The sequence below is a fragment of the Centrocercus urophasianus genome, unplaced genomic scaffold (genome assembly GCF_019232065.1).
Source record: "Centrocercus urophasianus isolate 14NV4802_14NV808 unplaced genomic scaffold, USGS_Curo_1.0 seq_22, whole genome shotgun sequence".
Lineage (NCBI taxonomy): Eukaryota > Metazoa > Chordata > Aves > Galliformes > Phasianidae > Centrocercus > Centrocercus urophasianus.
This window is the reverse complement of record NW_024884778.1, coordinates 4,903,674-4,916,178: the sequence shown is the minus strand read 5'-3', so window position 1 is coordinate 4,916,178 and position 12,505 is coordinate 4,903,674. Positions and strand designations below refer to the sequence as shown.

General features: G+C 39.6%; 1 protein-coding gene across 3 annotated transcripts in view; it reads left to right on the top strand.

Moving 5' to 3' along the window:
- The window catches only part of TAFA1 (TAFA chemokine like family member 1), a 289,154-nt gene that overhangs the window by 71,841 nt on the left and 204,808 nt on the right, over positions 1-12,505 (top strand). The window lies entirely within an intron of this gene.

Sequence of the window (12,505 nt, the reverse complement as noted above, 5' to 3'; positions counted from 1 at the left end):
TAATACAAGCCTACAGAACCTTTCTGCTCAGCTTTATCCCCAGTGAGTGATCCCAGCCACTGCTAAACAAAGGGTCTTACACTACCACAGCTGGTGCTTCCTAGATTTATCTGACTCTGGATAAAATGTCATGTGGTTTATGGTAAAATTATGTTCAGAGGTAGGAATAGTCAGTGTTACATGTACGTCATTCCTACAAAGTAAGATGGAAAAACTGATTTGTAATCAACCATCTTTCTTTAGCAGAACAGCTCAAAATTCTTGTTCAATCCTGAAAAGGCTACTTTACAACATTTTATAGTTCTGTAACAGTTCTTTAATGTTGTTTTGCCAAGAAAAGTGGTGAGATTTACAACTGTGTATGTTTATTGAGTTTTTTCCAAGGGAACAGTTCTCAGCATTGCTTCATTCATCTTCAAATGTCTGATCTACTTTGTCATTTCTATTAAGCAATGAAGACTAAAGAAATAATGCTTTTACTATTGCAGTAATTCCAGGATTAATAAACCCATTAAATTACTGAATACACTTGTGCAAACATATTTTGCAGACACATATACCATATGCAAACTCAAACACAGAATGTGTTAAAATATTTCATTATGCATTGCTTTATAATAAATTCATTTACACTGTACAGGTGATAGGAAATAGGAATGCCCACATGCACTATTCACACTACACATCTCTAACACAGCGTTTTATTCTCTGGTACAGAATTTGGAAGCAGGAAACAGAATGACCAATTTCTTGTAACCTAATGTGATGGCACTCATGTGATTTAAAAATCTGTCGTTAATAGGGCACACTAAAAAAATACGACTGTTGTGCCTGTGAAACTCAGACCATGTGGTTTCATCACTTTGGACTCTCCATAAATGAATGAAAAGCATTTACCGTGTTAACTTATATTGTCAATTGCCATCTCAGGAAAGTAAACTCAGACATGCACTGAGTCCTGAGTTCTAGGCCGTTAAGTAGCAAAATAAACTTCTACTTCTTTAATATTCTGAAGTCTCTTGTAAAAGGCACTGATAGCTGACGGTTGGCATTTCTAATTCACAGGATAGTGTGACATTATAAAATGTGTGCTTGTTCCATTTCTCATGAAATCAATATCCTGGTAAGCTGTCAGATGGGGACATTCATGTTTCCGGATTTGGATGTCAGGGTGAGGTCAGGCTCCCTGCACTGGGTGATGGGCTCAGTCTTTTGGTTCCAGCCTTATCTCTTCAGCTCCTGACCAACTCTCTTTCCTCTCCAGGCTGTGCTGTGTCCTGCTTTATAAGTTATTGGCACTTTCTTTCTGTTCCTTTTGAACCATGACAGTGCAACGTGTGTCTTTTCTCACACCTTTGTTTTTTTCTGGTCTTCTCTATGTGACACCCTACATACTGCATAGAATCATAAATGAGTCTTCCCTTGAGATTAGATCTAATTAAGAAATGTACAAAGCCCACAGTAATACAAAGGCCTAATTTGAATGTTTCAGCATCTTTTAAAAATAATAAAAAAAAAGTCATTAAAATGTTGACCAGGTATTTACAAAAATGCCTTCTCGCCATCAATCATACAAAATGCTTTTTTATTTAGTTATTCAATATAACTTATCTTCCCCTCTAACTCATTTCCACAGCTCCCTGCATCTTGGACAGGTTATTGATCAGAAGTGTACAGAGAGGGTCTTTTAAAGGCGGGCTTTTAATAATAATCACCTATGCACATAATCAAGGAGCAAGCACTGGTAGAAATCCGATCAATGGGAGCATTACAGCATTAGGCATTAAATAAATTGTTTCAGCTTATAATTTTGGTAGCTTTGACATCATTTCAATATCTGTTCTTTTTGGAGTTCTGTCGTGGAGGAAATGCTGTCTTCATACATCACTGTCAGCTAAGACATTTTGCTGGGGAAGGAAGTGAAGTAAGCAGAGTAAACAGTTTTCCTCTGGAACTGAACTAGATCCTAGCCCTGGTTTCCAACTCCCATAACTGTAATTTAATACCTCTGAAGTCCCCAGAGAACGCAGTGAAAAAGATCCGCCCAAAACATTTGACAGAAAGCTGATAGCATGGTACAGAAGCGTCAGTCAACCGGGCAGCGGGAAGCAGCAATTAGCTGTGCTCGAAACAAAGATTGGGTCTGTATCTGAGATATGTACTTTTCAGTTTCACCAAACAGATTTTGAATGCTAAAAAAATTGCTACTAGTCAAGTTTTCATTTTAATAAAGAAGTATTGTATGTTTTTTAACCAAGGAACAAAGACCAGTGCTCTAGACCCAGCGCCTGTCCTTGTGAACCTCAGCTAGGAGTGGTAAACAAACACTTTCTCAGGTTAATCATAAAGAATTGATTTTTTTTTTTCAGTGCAAACATCCCAAGCAACATCTCAACAGTGAACTGTTGGGGTCAGGCACGAGTGACATTCAGATCACCCAGCAGGCATCCTCCTGGCTCTCCCAACGACCACCCCTGCTGCCTGCAAGCAACCCTCAGTGATGGGAAGAATGGGGCCCACAGAGATGCAAGGGAGAAGGGTGCTTTTCCCTATATAAATACCTATATAAACGCAGATTTATTCCTTCAAAGGGGCTTAATGCTTTGCGTGCAGTTGTGAACAGCTTTAAAGCTTAATGTTTCTAATGAGTTGTTTAGTACTGTGGACCTTCAATTTGCCACACATTGAGCAGGCTATAAATATTACTCCTCTATTAATTATTGATAAAATCAACCTCTTTTATCACTTTCTTGCCTGATGTAAACTATTTTGAGCTTTATGTCCTACAGATGCTTTTAACCATTTCTGCTACTCTTGCACACACGAACCAAATATTTGCTTTTATGCTACTGTGGAAATGATTTTGCTGTGGCTACAGTAAATTTCCTCTGATTTTTTACAGTGTATTTTACCATTATTTTTACCAATAACCAATACCAAAGTAGCTTTGTTGTTGCCTAACAAAAGGCTAGCATGCTTTAGCTTTAAAAATCATATCTCTCCCATTGTTCTTTTCATCTCAGGCTTGTTTTCTTCTGTAGTTAATTATTTTCTAATAGACAAAATAAACCCCATTAGTACTAACAAGAGAGAGTCAGATTAAGGGCTCACAAAGGCTTGCATCTCAATGTTAACATTATTGTGTGAGCAGAAATTTATCAATTTGGAATTAAAAATTAATCACCAAAAGTGTTTTAGGAGCATGATTCACAGTCAAACCAAAATACCAGAGTGTTTATTTTATTCCATAGAGAAGACAGATGTCTTTATCTTAATTCTGTGGGAATTACACTGGATAATAGAAAGGAGTGTGACTTTAACAAAGCTAAGTTTGAACCATCACATGCAATCATTTTATCCCTTTCTATTTCTTTCTTCTTTGTGCCTTTCTCAGTGTGACATGACTCAGACAGAAATAGCAGGATAATGTCACAGATGTTCTTTTACACCAATCACCAGCTATTGCTTATCCAAATGATGTTTTAATACAAACACAGATCTACTCATTCTGTTTTATCACTGTCAAATTTTGTTTCAAATTGAGTAAAAGGAGAGGTGTGAGCAGATGTGTCATTGACAGCTTGCTTCCTTTGCTGGGCTCCGTGGCAAGGCAGAGGATGTCAGTCACACCTGCACCTTTAGAATATCTAGTTCTGCACCTTTTTCACCCATTCTGGTGCTCCATGAGCTGTTAAGTCTGGCGCAAATTGGCACAACTCTTGTTACTGTCCCAGCTGTGCTCTGGTAAAGCCCATGTGTTAGAGCACTTGCCAAAATTGGGTCAGTGCAGGGAGCCTGCAGCTTCTGGGATGTCTGAGCCACCAGAGAAAGTGAATTTCTTGTTGGATGGAAGCATATCAAGCATATTGCTGTACAGAGGGATTTGGATAGGGAGGTTGGCTAGATCTGAGCAGGGTCCTGCTGAATTGGGTAGTTTATGTTTGTGGGAAGCAGGCTGAGAGAAATCCCAGGGAAGAAACTGTGTTTGTACAATAACAGCAGAGGCCACAAAACACTGCAAAATAAATAAATTCATAAACATGAAGTGAAAAAAATACTCCCTCAATCACAGTTTTTATGTGATTTATGTCTTTAATTTATTTAAATCAGTGACCCTTCGAATGCAGACACAAAATTAGAAGCTCAGCAAAAAATCCAATTGCCATAAGGAAATACTGAGCTGTTATTTTCTCCTCCTGTGGCTCACGCTCCGTGTTGCATGAATTCATCTCAAAATGGAGCACAGCGAGGACTCATCCAGCTAGAGTATTATTGGTCTGTGATTTGGGTACCAGGCTCAACACGCTCCCTGTTGCCCCCAGTCTTTTGTATTTGGTATTTGGTTTCAGATACATAAATCTGTAAGCATTTCATAGCAATTTTGTGACCAAATACACGCTCCATATTACTTAGGAGATTTTTCAGTAAGCCAGGAATGCGTCAGTGTCCCTGTATTAATCAGATGGTCATGGTTTCAAAGCTGCTGATATCCGTGTCACATGGCCCAAAGGGGTCCACAAACAGCAAGTCTGCTCTGCAAGGAGCTGAAACGAAGGGTTTTTTTCTGTATTTTTTTTTCCCCATTGGTTACAGTGGGATTTGGTTCAAGCTCAATAAATTCAACAACAAGCACTGGATCTTCAGCTGGTGTAAATTTCACACGTTGCTACAAAAGCAGCCGCTGCCTTTCACGGTGGGAATTTTCCTGGTATCTTGGGTATACACATTTCACAAGTGATGAAGTTGAAGTGTCCACCTCTATAACTTTGAAAAAGATGCTTTGCTTATTTCCATGCTTTGCTGGTGTCCGCACTCAGAGAAGCAGTTTTCTGCTCCTTTTTACTGTCCTTGTCACTGACTAGTAGAATTATTATTTGTGCAGACATTTTCCAGAAATACGTGACCAAATTGTGCCCGCAGCACAATGAGAAAAACATGTTCCATGTGTCAGGATGAGGCAAAAAAATGCACAGCATGAGATGTACTTGATTTTCTTTTAGGAAATTATAGTATTTTTAACAATCTGGCCCTCCCTGCCAAAATAATCCAACCCTCTTTCAATGTTTGCCAGGAAAGCTACACCGATATATCAGTCTTTAATTATAGAAAACTGTGTTTGAGAAAAAAGGGAACGTTTAATTCTCTTTAAGACACTGATTTCTTTTGCAGTCTCTAGGAATTAAATCAACCTGCTGGCTCCAAAGTGGCCGCTTACTCAGAATACAGGTGGTGCAGGAAGAACTTGAGGGGGTACAGTTTACCTATGGGAGTATGGTGCAAATGAAACTCTTCCATCAGTGACTGCCTTAACAGAGAGCCAGCTCACCTTCACAGATTTGGAATTGTGCAAGCACACATCAGAAAAACTCTTTTATCTCGTATAGAGTGGGGTTTGTTCAACTCATGAGCATATGCACTCCTTAGGAAGATATCTTTAGGGATTAGATTCTTTGAAGAGCAGCAAACGCAAGTCGTGCTTTCTAAAGACATTTTACATTGTATGTAAAAATTCCTTCTGAAATTTGGCCATTTAAATTATTTTATAAGGGAGTTTGTTGGTTTGTTTGTTTTTATTCTTTATTGCCTCAGAAACTTTCCTGCGTTTTCCTTCTGAAAGTGCAATATTCCTAGGCTTTCTGACTGCCTTACCCAGCTCCACTGCCTGCTACCATCCTGCTGTGTGACAGCTCCTTCAGAGCTTTGATAGTGATGGACAACAAGCACGGCACCCAGCTGTTTCTCTAGCAGTGTTTCAGCTGCATTGAGATGCAGATTTGATCTGCTTTAGGCATGGACACTCACCACATTTGTGTCTCATTGATAGAATCCCCTAACAGAGAGCTTGTGCCAGGGTTTTCAGGGCCCTTAGAAGACAAATAATGCCAGAATGACCACCAATGCAGCGTATTATGAGAGAGAGGGACTCATGGTCTACTACTCATGGCAAAATCAAGCCCCACTCAGCCTTTCTAAAGCAAGTATGAGTTGGTAGGATGATTTTATACAAGGTCAACTCGTTACATTTTGCAGCTGTGACTTAATAGTAAAATTTCAGAAGCTGCATTTACAATACCATCATCAAACCACAACTCCAAGAGGAGTCTATAATCCTTTCCCAGCGTCATCTCCATTGATCTCAAAAGGAAACGCCCTCTTGCCATACTCCGTGGATTATGGAGCCCTCTAATGTCAGGAAGTTGCACTGGGTGAAATGTGTCAGCTCCACTGAAACATAGGATAGTTTATGAACGAAGGACATGTGTTATGTATGCTAGCCCTATAGGCACACTTTCAAATTGTGCTCCTGTTTACACTCTGAAAACCACTGACTCCAGTGGTATGGAATCAAGACAGAGCTCAGCACTGTATCTTTAGGAGATTCATTTTTCTTATGGGAGATGTTCTTGCTGCAGCATTCACATACATTGCTATCAACTTCTGATTAGAAAATGAGGTAAATAAGCACTCTACATTGCATTACAGTTTTCTTCAGAATAGACACAAAGCTGATTTCTGGAAAAGGACAGTGAGTTAAAGTTAAAAATGAAATCTTTGCATTAAAGCTGCACAAAATATGTGGTTTCCAAAGAAACCAACAATACAGAAAGAGAGCCATGTCACCGTGCTTCAAACATTGCCCACTTGCTAAAAGTCTAAGCTATGCTAACAGTGAAGAGCTTAGCATGTAGCAATGAAGAAATCTGTATTAAAAAGCATAAAAAGCTGCTCTAATTTTCCATGACCCTACATAAGCCTAGTAATACTCATTAGCGTCTAAATAAATTTATTAAACCTTCTCAGCATTGAGAAGATATGACTTCTTTTAATTTGGATTTGTTTGCAGCTAAAGCTTTTGTATGCTGTAACTTTCGTGGGAGTGACAATAACCTATACTTGAGGATTAAGTATATTGTATATATTGCACATTTAATCAAAGTCACTGATACTGTAATCCACCACCCTTCTCAAAGGAAGCAAATGGACAAATCTGTGTCCTTAGGTAAACAAGTTTGCCTGTGACAGCCGCATCCTGGATTTCATAATTAAGTGAAAAATTAGATGAACCCAAGTGAAGTTGTGAGTTGATGCAGCTGAATTGTAACAACAAGGCCATTAATAGTTATTAATGATAACTGGGATAAACTGTCAGATATCATCCATGTGTAACTAGGTAGACGTGAACGGATGATCAATAAATGTGTCCTAAAGAAAAGGAATCCTTGGCTGAGACTTCGGTGAACTTGCAAGCTGTGAGAGCAGATATAACAAAATGCAGAAACAGGTCGTTTGTTTTAATTTTGGATATACTCTATTGTAACGCAGACCCCAGCATCACACAGTGCAGTGCCATAGAAACAGCAAAGTTACTGATTTTAGAAGTAAGTAACAATGAAACGTCCCTCTTGGCTCAGAAGCCTTTATTCACCCCTGACTAATTTCATTACGCTGCTCAAGCTGACATACTGATTAAAAGAAAGTCATTCCATTTACTGTTCCTTTTAATCATTAGGTAAACATAATAGGCAGCGCTGGGTACATTTGGTAAATACGGAGTAGATCAGTTATTGCTCCTCGGGTGCTGATAGCACTATCACACTGGATTATCTCCCCTGTTATCAGCACCCCATTCTGCCATATAGCAACTTCTTGAAATTGCAACGTTGTAAACAAGAGGCCTTTGGGTGTTTGCTTTCTCTTTTTCAAATATACATTTCTGCTCGGTAATACCAGGATGGTTAAATTATCTGTACAGCTAAATGACTTTGAATTAGATTTTTTCCTTAACTACACCAATGCCACGTATCCACTGATATCTATAGAACTGAGACACCCAATCTATTTATTTTGTTCTATTGGAGTTCTATTCTGCACCCATTTCCAGGCTAAGGTGAATCTGCCTGCTTGCAGAGCATACTCTCCTGGTGAAGGGCTGGCCCAGACTGCCCACACAGCTGCCCATCTGGTGACTGCCAAAGAGTCCTCACCTGAGTCACTGCTGTCACCCCTTCTGAAGCTTGACATGCTCAAATAACCTGCATGACACTGTTTTCAAGGCTGGTGAAGGCATTGCCACAGCAGGGTGGGACTTTCAGAGCACTGATACAGATCTAGTTCTTCTCAAGCCGTGGGAGCTTTATTTTATGGTTTACATGAGAGTGGAATTAGAGAGCACCTCTCTGAACATCTTCTGTGCAGAAAATTGCAGAACATATTTTAAACAATAGGAATGACACAGTGTGGATAGGCAAAGCCTAGCTGGTGCCTGATGTGCCTCCTTCCTTTTACCCCTCTTTTGGCCATGCAGAACCACTCCTCTTCTTGCCTTTGCCCTGTCAGTAACTGAACCTGCAAACTCAGGGACAACAGAACACAGAGATAGGAAGGCCTTATAGCAAGGCAGCAGTTTTCCCATCCTTTCCCTCAGATCCACAGAAATATAGACCCATGCTATGGTGCCTTATAGGGTACCACACAGAAAGATACATGTCTAATTCCTGGTTAACTCCACTAACAAGGCTGTCCTGTCACTCTGCAGGAAACAGCCTTCAAATGTCCTTTAGGTAGAAGTCTCAAAAAGCTCCACATTTACAATTATTGGGTTTTTTTTCAGTCAGTTCCTGTCACATTTGTTATCACAATTACTATTATTGGCATTTTGGCCATAGCTGCTCACTCATTTTTCACAGAGTGAGGGTAAAATTGGAACCCAATTAATTTTTCCAGTTGTAGTCTTGCAACTCCGAAAACAAAAGAACCCAGAAGTTGTCACCAGCCTGCCCATTATTTTGTTTGCTGCACAGCTCTTTCCCTCCCGAGCAGTTGCATCAAGATGAGCTTACATCTGATGCCTTGTTGTCATTTCTCTCTGTTTCCTCTTTGCGAGACGCTGATGGCTCATTGCAGATTGGAGAAGGCTCCCGGCACGGCAGCTGTCTGGACAAGCTGCAGGAACAGGTTAGCAGGAATAAAACCTCCCCGAGACACAGGCTTAATACTGTTTGCATGGCTTTCACTCTTTGGCTTGCAATCACTCTCACATCAAAGAAGTGTTTTACGAGATCTTACATTCAGAGCGTTGTAGAGAAAAGTATTTGTTCCCTTCAGCTACTCCCAGGAACAGCCTGACAACAGTTGGTACAGGGGAGGCGTTTTTACCCTTCTGAGTCCCTTAAAGCAGCAACATCTTGTAAGACTGAAGTACAATTATAGGTGCCACAATTTTTTTTACTATCATCCTCCTGGCTTGTCTATTCCAGTTTAATACACATGTTCTCACCGCTGTGATTTTCCATGGGCATAATTAATATTTTGCCTTCTGAATGCAGCAAGAGGCATTTGTTGGTCTGTTGAGAGGCTGAGCCAGAACGCACTGCTTCACTGTTGGTAAGATTTTAATATTCTCAGGGAACACTGATCTATTTGCTACAGTTTTGTTCAAATAACACATCAGTCAAAACCAATATCAGTCTTTTCACATGAATCTTTCCAATGTCCTTGTTTTAGGCGTGGATTTTCTTCAGTAGCTTTTTATTTACTTATTTGTGTATTATCAAGGACGTTGCAGATGGAGAAGAATAAAGTCAAGCAGGCAAACCTGCAGGCTGTGAGAGGCTCTCCTCCTAATAGCAATGTGCAGTGAGATGCAGAATCTGAGGATGAAAATCTGGCCATGAGCAATGACCAAACTCGTAGTCTCCAGGACATTTCCTCCAGTGGCTCTCTTATAAGAGCAGAGATTCACTTTTCTTTTTGTCTGAGTCTTGTTTCCAATTAATTCTTTATCAACACTTTCAACCTTACTAAGAACTTTATCCATTTTTTCTCTCCCCTGAAAGAATGATACTTCTTTAAGACTGACTGTGAATTGTACAGAAATATCCTGATTTAGGCAAAAGCTCTGCTGAACAATTTTCTCTTTTGGTTTTTGGTTTTGTTTTTTGTGTTGTTATTTTGTTGTTGTTGTTGTTGTTTGTTTTTTTCTATAAAGAAGACAGTAAGCACTGCTTTTATATCAGTGCTGACAAAATGTAGCCTTCAGGCCTGTATCTGAGTCTCCTTTTGCTTGATTACTTACAGATTTTTCTCTTATCAGGTGAATAGTTTCATCATTTGATTTCATTGTTGGTTTCTTTCCAGGTGCCAAAAGTAGTGAGTATTTAAATATATATCTGAAGTGCAGCAGGAAATTGAAAATTGATTCTCTACAGCATTTATTTGAGTTGTGGTTCAAGTTCTTGCTTCAGGTTAGCGAGAGCATAGCTAAAACAGTCTCAGTGGAATGCCAGCTAGGCAGACAGTCTGGAGTTGTTTTGGTGGCATCTTTGAAGAGAAATTCAGCAACTGCATTTTTTTAAAGAAGTTTCTTGTTTACTGTTGGCACTTCTAAATAAGCATGGAAGGTAAAAAGAGACCTAGAAGGATTCTGAATTACTTGTGTAATGTGCAGGCACCTTTCAGTGGAAGAAGAGGTGATAAGTTGGCAAATATGATTGATGATCAGATTACAACTCCTAATGGTTTTCTTTAGCTTAGTGCTGCGGAACGACTGCAGGTTCTGGCACAGGTCAGAATTCTTTTGTTCGATTTCATACACAGAGACATGAAGCAAGTGCCTTCTGCCCAAAGCACTCACCTACAAACTGCAACAGGAGTTAGTCTGGTGAGGACAAAAAGCCAAGATGTCACAATACGGCAGTCCATTAGTGAAGCCTGAACATCCAGCAGGCAGACAGACAGCTGTATGGCTGCTCCCACAAGCATCCATCCACTGCTAACCCATGTTGGAGTCTTGTGGCTCAGTCTCTGCCATGAAAGTGAATTTACTTTCCTTCAGCTTTCCAAACAATTCCCCAGGCTGCTAAGTACAGCTGCAGCACACGAGAGCGCTCCAGGAAGCTAAGTGCCTACAGTGAAAGTAAGTGGCAAGACATAAAGTCATATTTACACTGATGTTTCCATCAATTTGATATACTAACAGCAATGTACTTACTCAAAATGGTAACCTTTGTCACTCTGAGTCTTATTTCAATGAGTGGTTGGAACTGCACTTGGGTGTCACACACTTTAGTGATGATATTCACAGAAAACCAATGAAACTGGTCTTGAGTAAAACACTTGCAAGAACATAATTGTGAGTTAGACCATTCTCTGCCTCAGTTTGAGTTCTCTAGAGCAGCACCTCCAGTGGTGGCCCATAAAATGCTGCTCGGACTGCAGGACTGTGAGATGTGAGACAGCTCTAGCCACCTTTATGCTCTGGCAGGAAAGAGAGTACAGTAATGATTCACTGTTACAGGCCAGTTCAATACAGATTGATTTGGGTTCTGTTCCTTTTTTGTTTAAAATGTATTTCCACACAAATGAGTTTGATACGTTCCAACTTCCTAAATAATAACTCCATCAAAATTTTGTAATAAATAATTTTAAATTGCCCTAAAAAATCTACTGGAATTAGAAACAAATCAGCAGATTCTCTGTTCAGCAGGAGCAATAAATCCTTTGACTATCACAGCGTACAGTGTTTACATTTGCCTAGGGGCTCTAAAACATTATGAGATGAAATGATTTTCCTGTTCCTTGGTGTCTGGCCGCCATAGAATTTAAGTGTTTCATGAATTTAATTGTGAAGAGAACAGTTTAACATTTTTCAGCCCCCTGTGGGAAGTGGAAGGAGGAGCCAGATGGATGTTAGGCTGCCTGGGAAATGATTCATATTTAAAGTCTAGCTATGGCGACTCTATCAGCTGAGATGGAGAAGGCCAGCAAATGACCCCAAATCCATTAAAGCAATGTAAACTGTCAGAAGGCAGTTTTGGTACTGTAAGTAGGGCCTAGCTTTCTACTCGTGGTGAAATTTCATTCCAGGTTGCATAAATATCTTTATTTATGCAACATTAAGCTAATTTTCAGCATTTTCCTGAAAGTCTATTAGTTGCTTTCAGGCTCTCTGAAAGGTATCATACTTCATGGGGTGAGAATTCATCTGTCATACTTTGGAGAGAGAGTTTATGCCTCTAGCAGCCAAAAGCTTGTTAAAAAAGGGCTGCAGTCTTTTGCTGGAGCACAGATAGAAGAAACAAAAACTACCACTGTTGCTTAGATGTAAAATTAAATTTTTTTCACTGGAAAAGATTTTTCTGATTTACTCTCATTACTGGAACCAAAGGAAACATATAACCTAAGTCAGCCATTTCTATATAATGAAGAAAACGAGGGATAATCACTGCAAACACTGGGGGAAAAAAAGCAGACCTACTAGGTAAGCTTTCTTTAAACACATGTTTATATTTTCATTCTCCAATCTGTTTTCTTACCTTGACCCTCTTTATTCATGTTTGTGTTTTGCAAGCAACGTAGAAAGATTTCTGTGCCATTATGTATGCTCACTTGTTCTGGCTTCTCTACTTGCCGCACAGAATTCAGTGTGACATGAACAAGAATTTGATGTACAGAGCCTACAATGCCAACAAAATGTAGTATTTTATTCAGAAGCAAATGACAACAA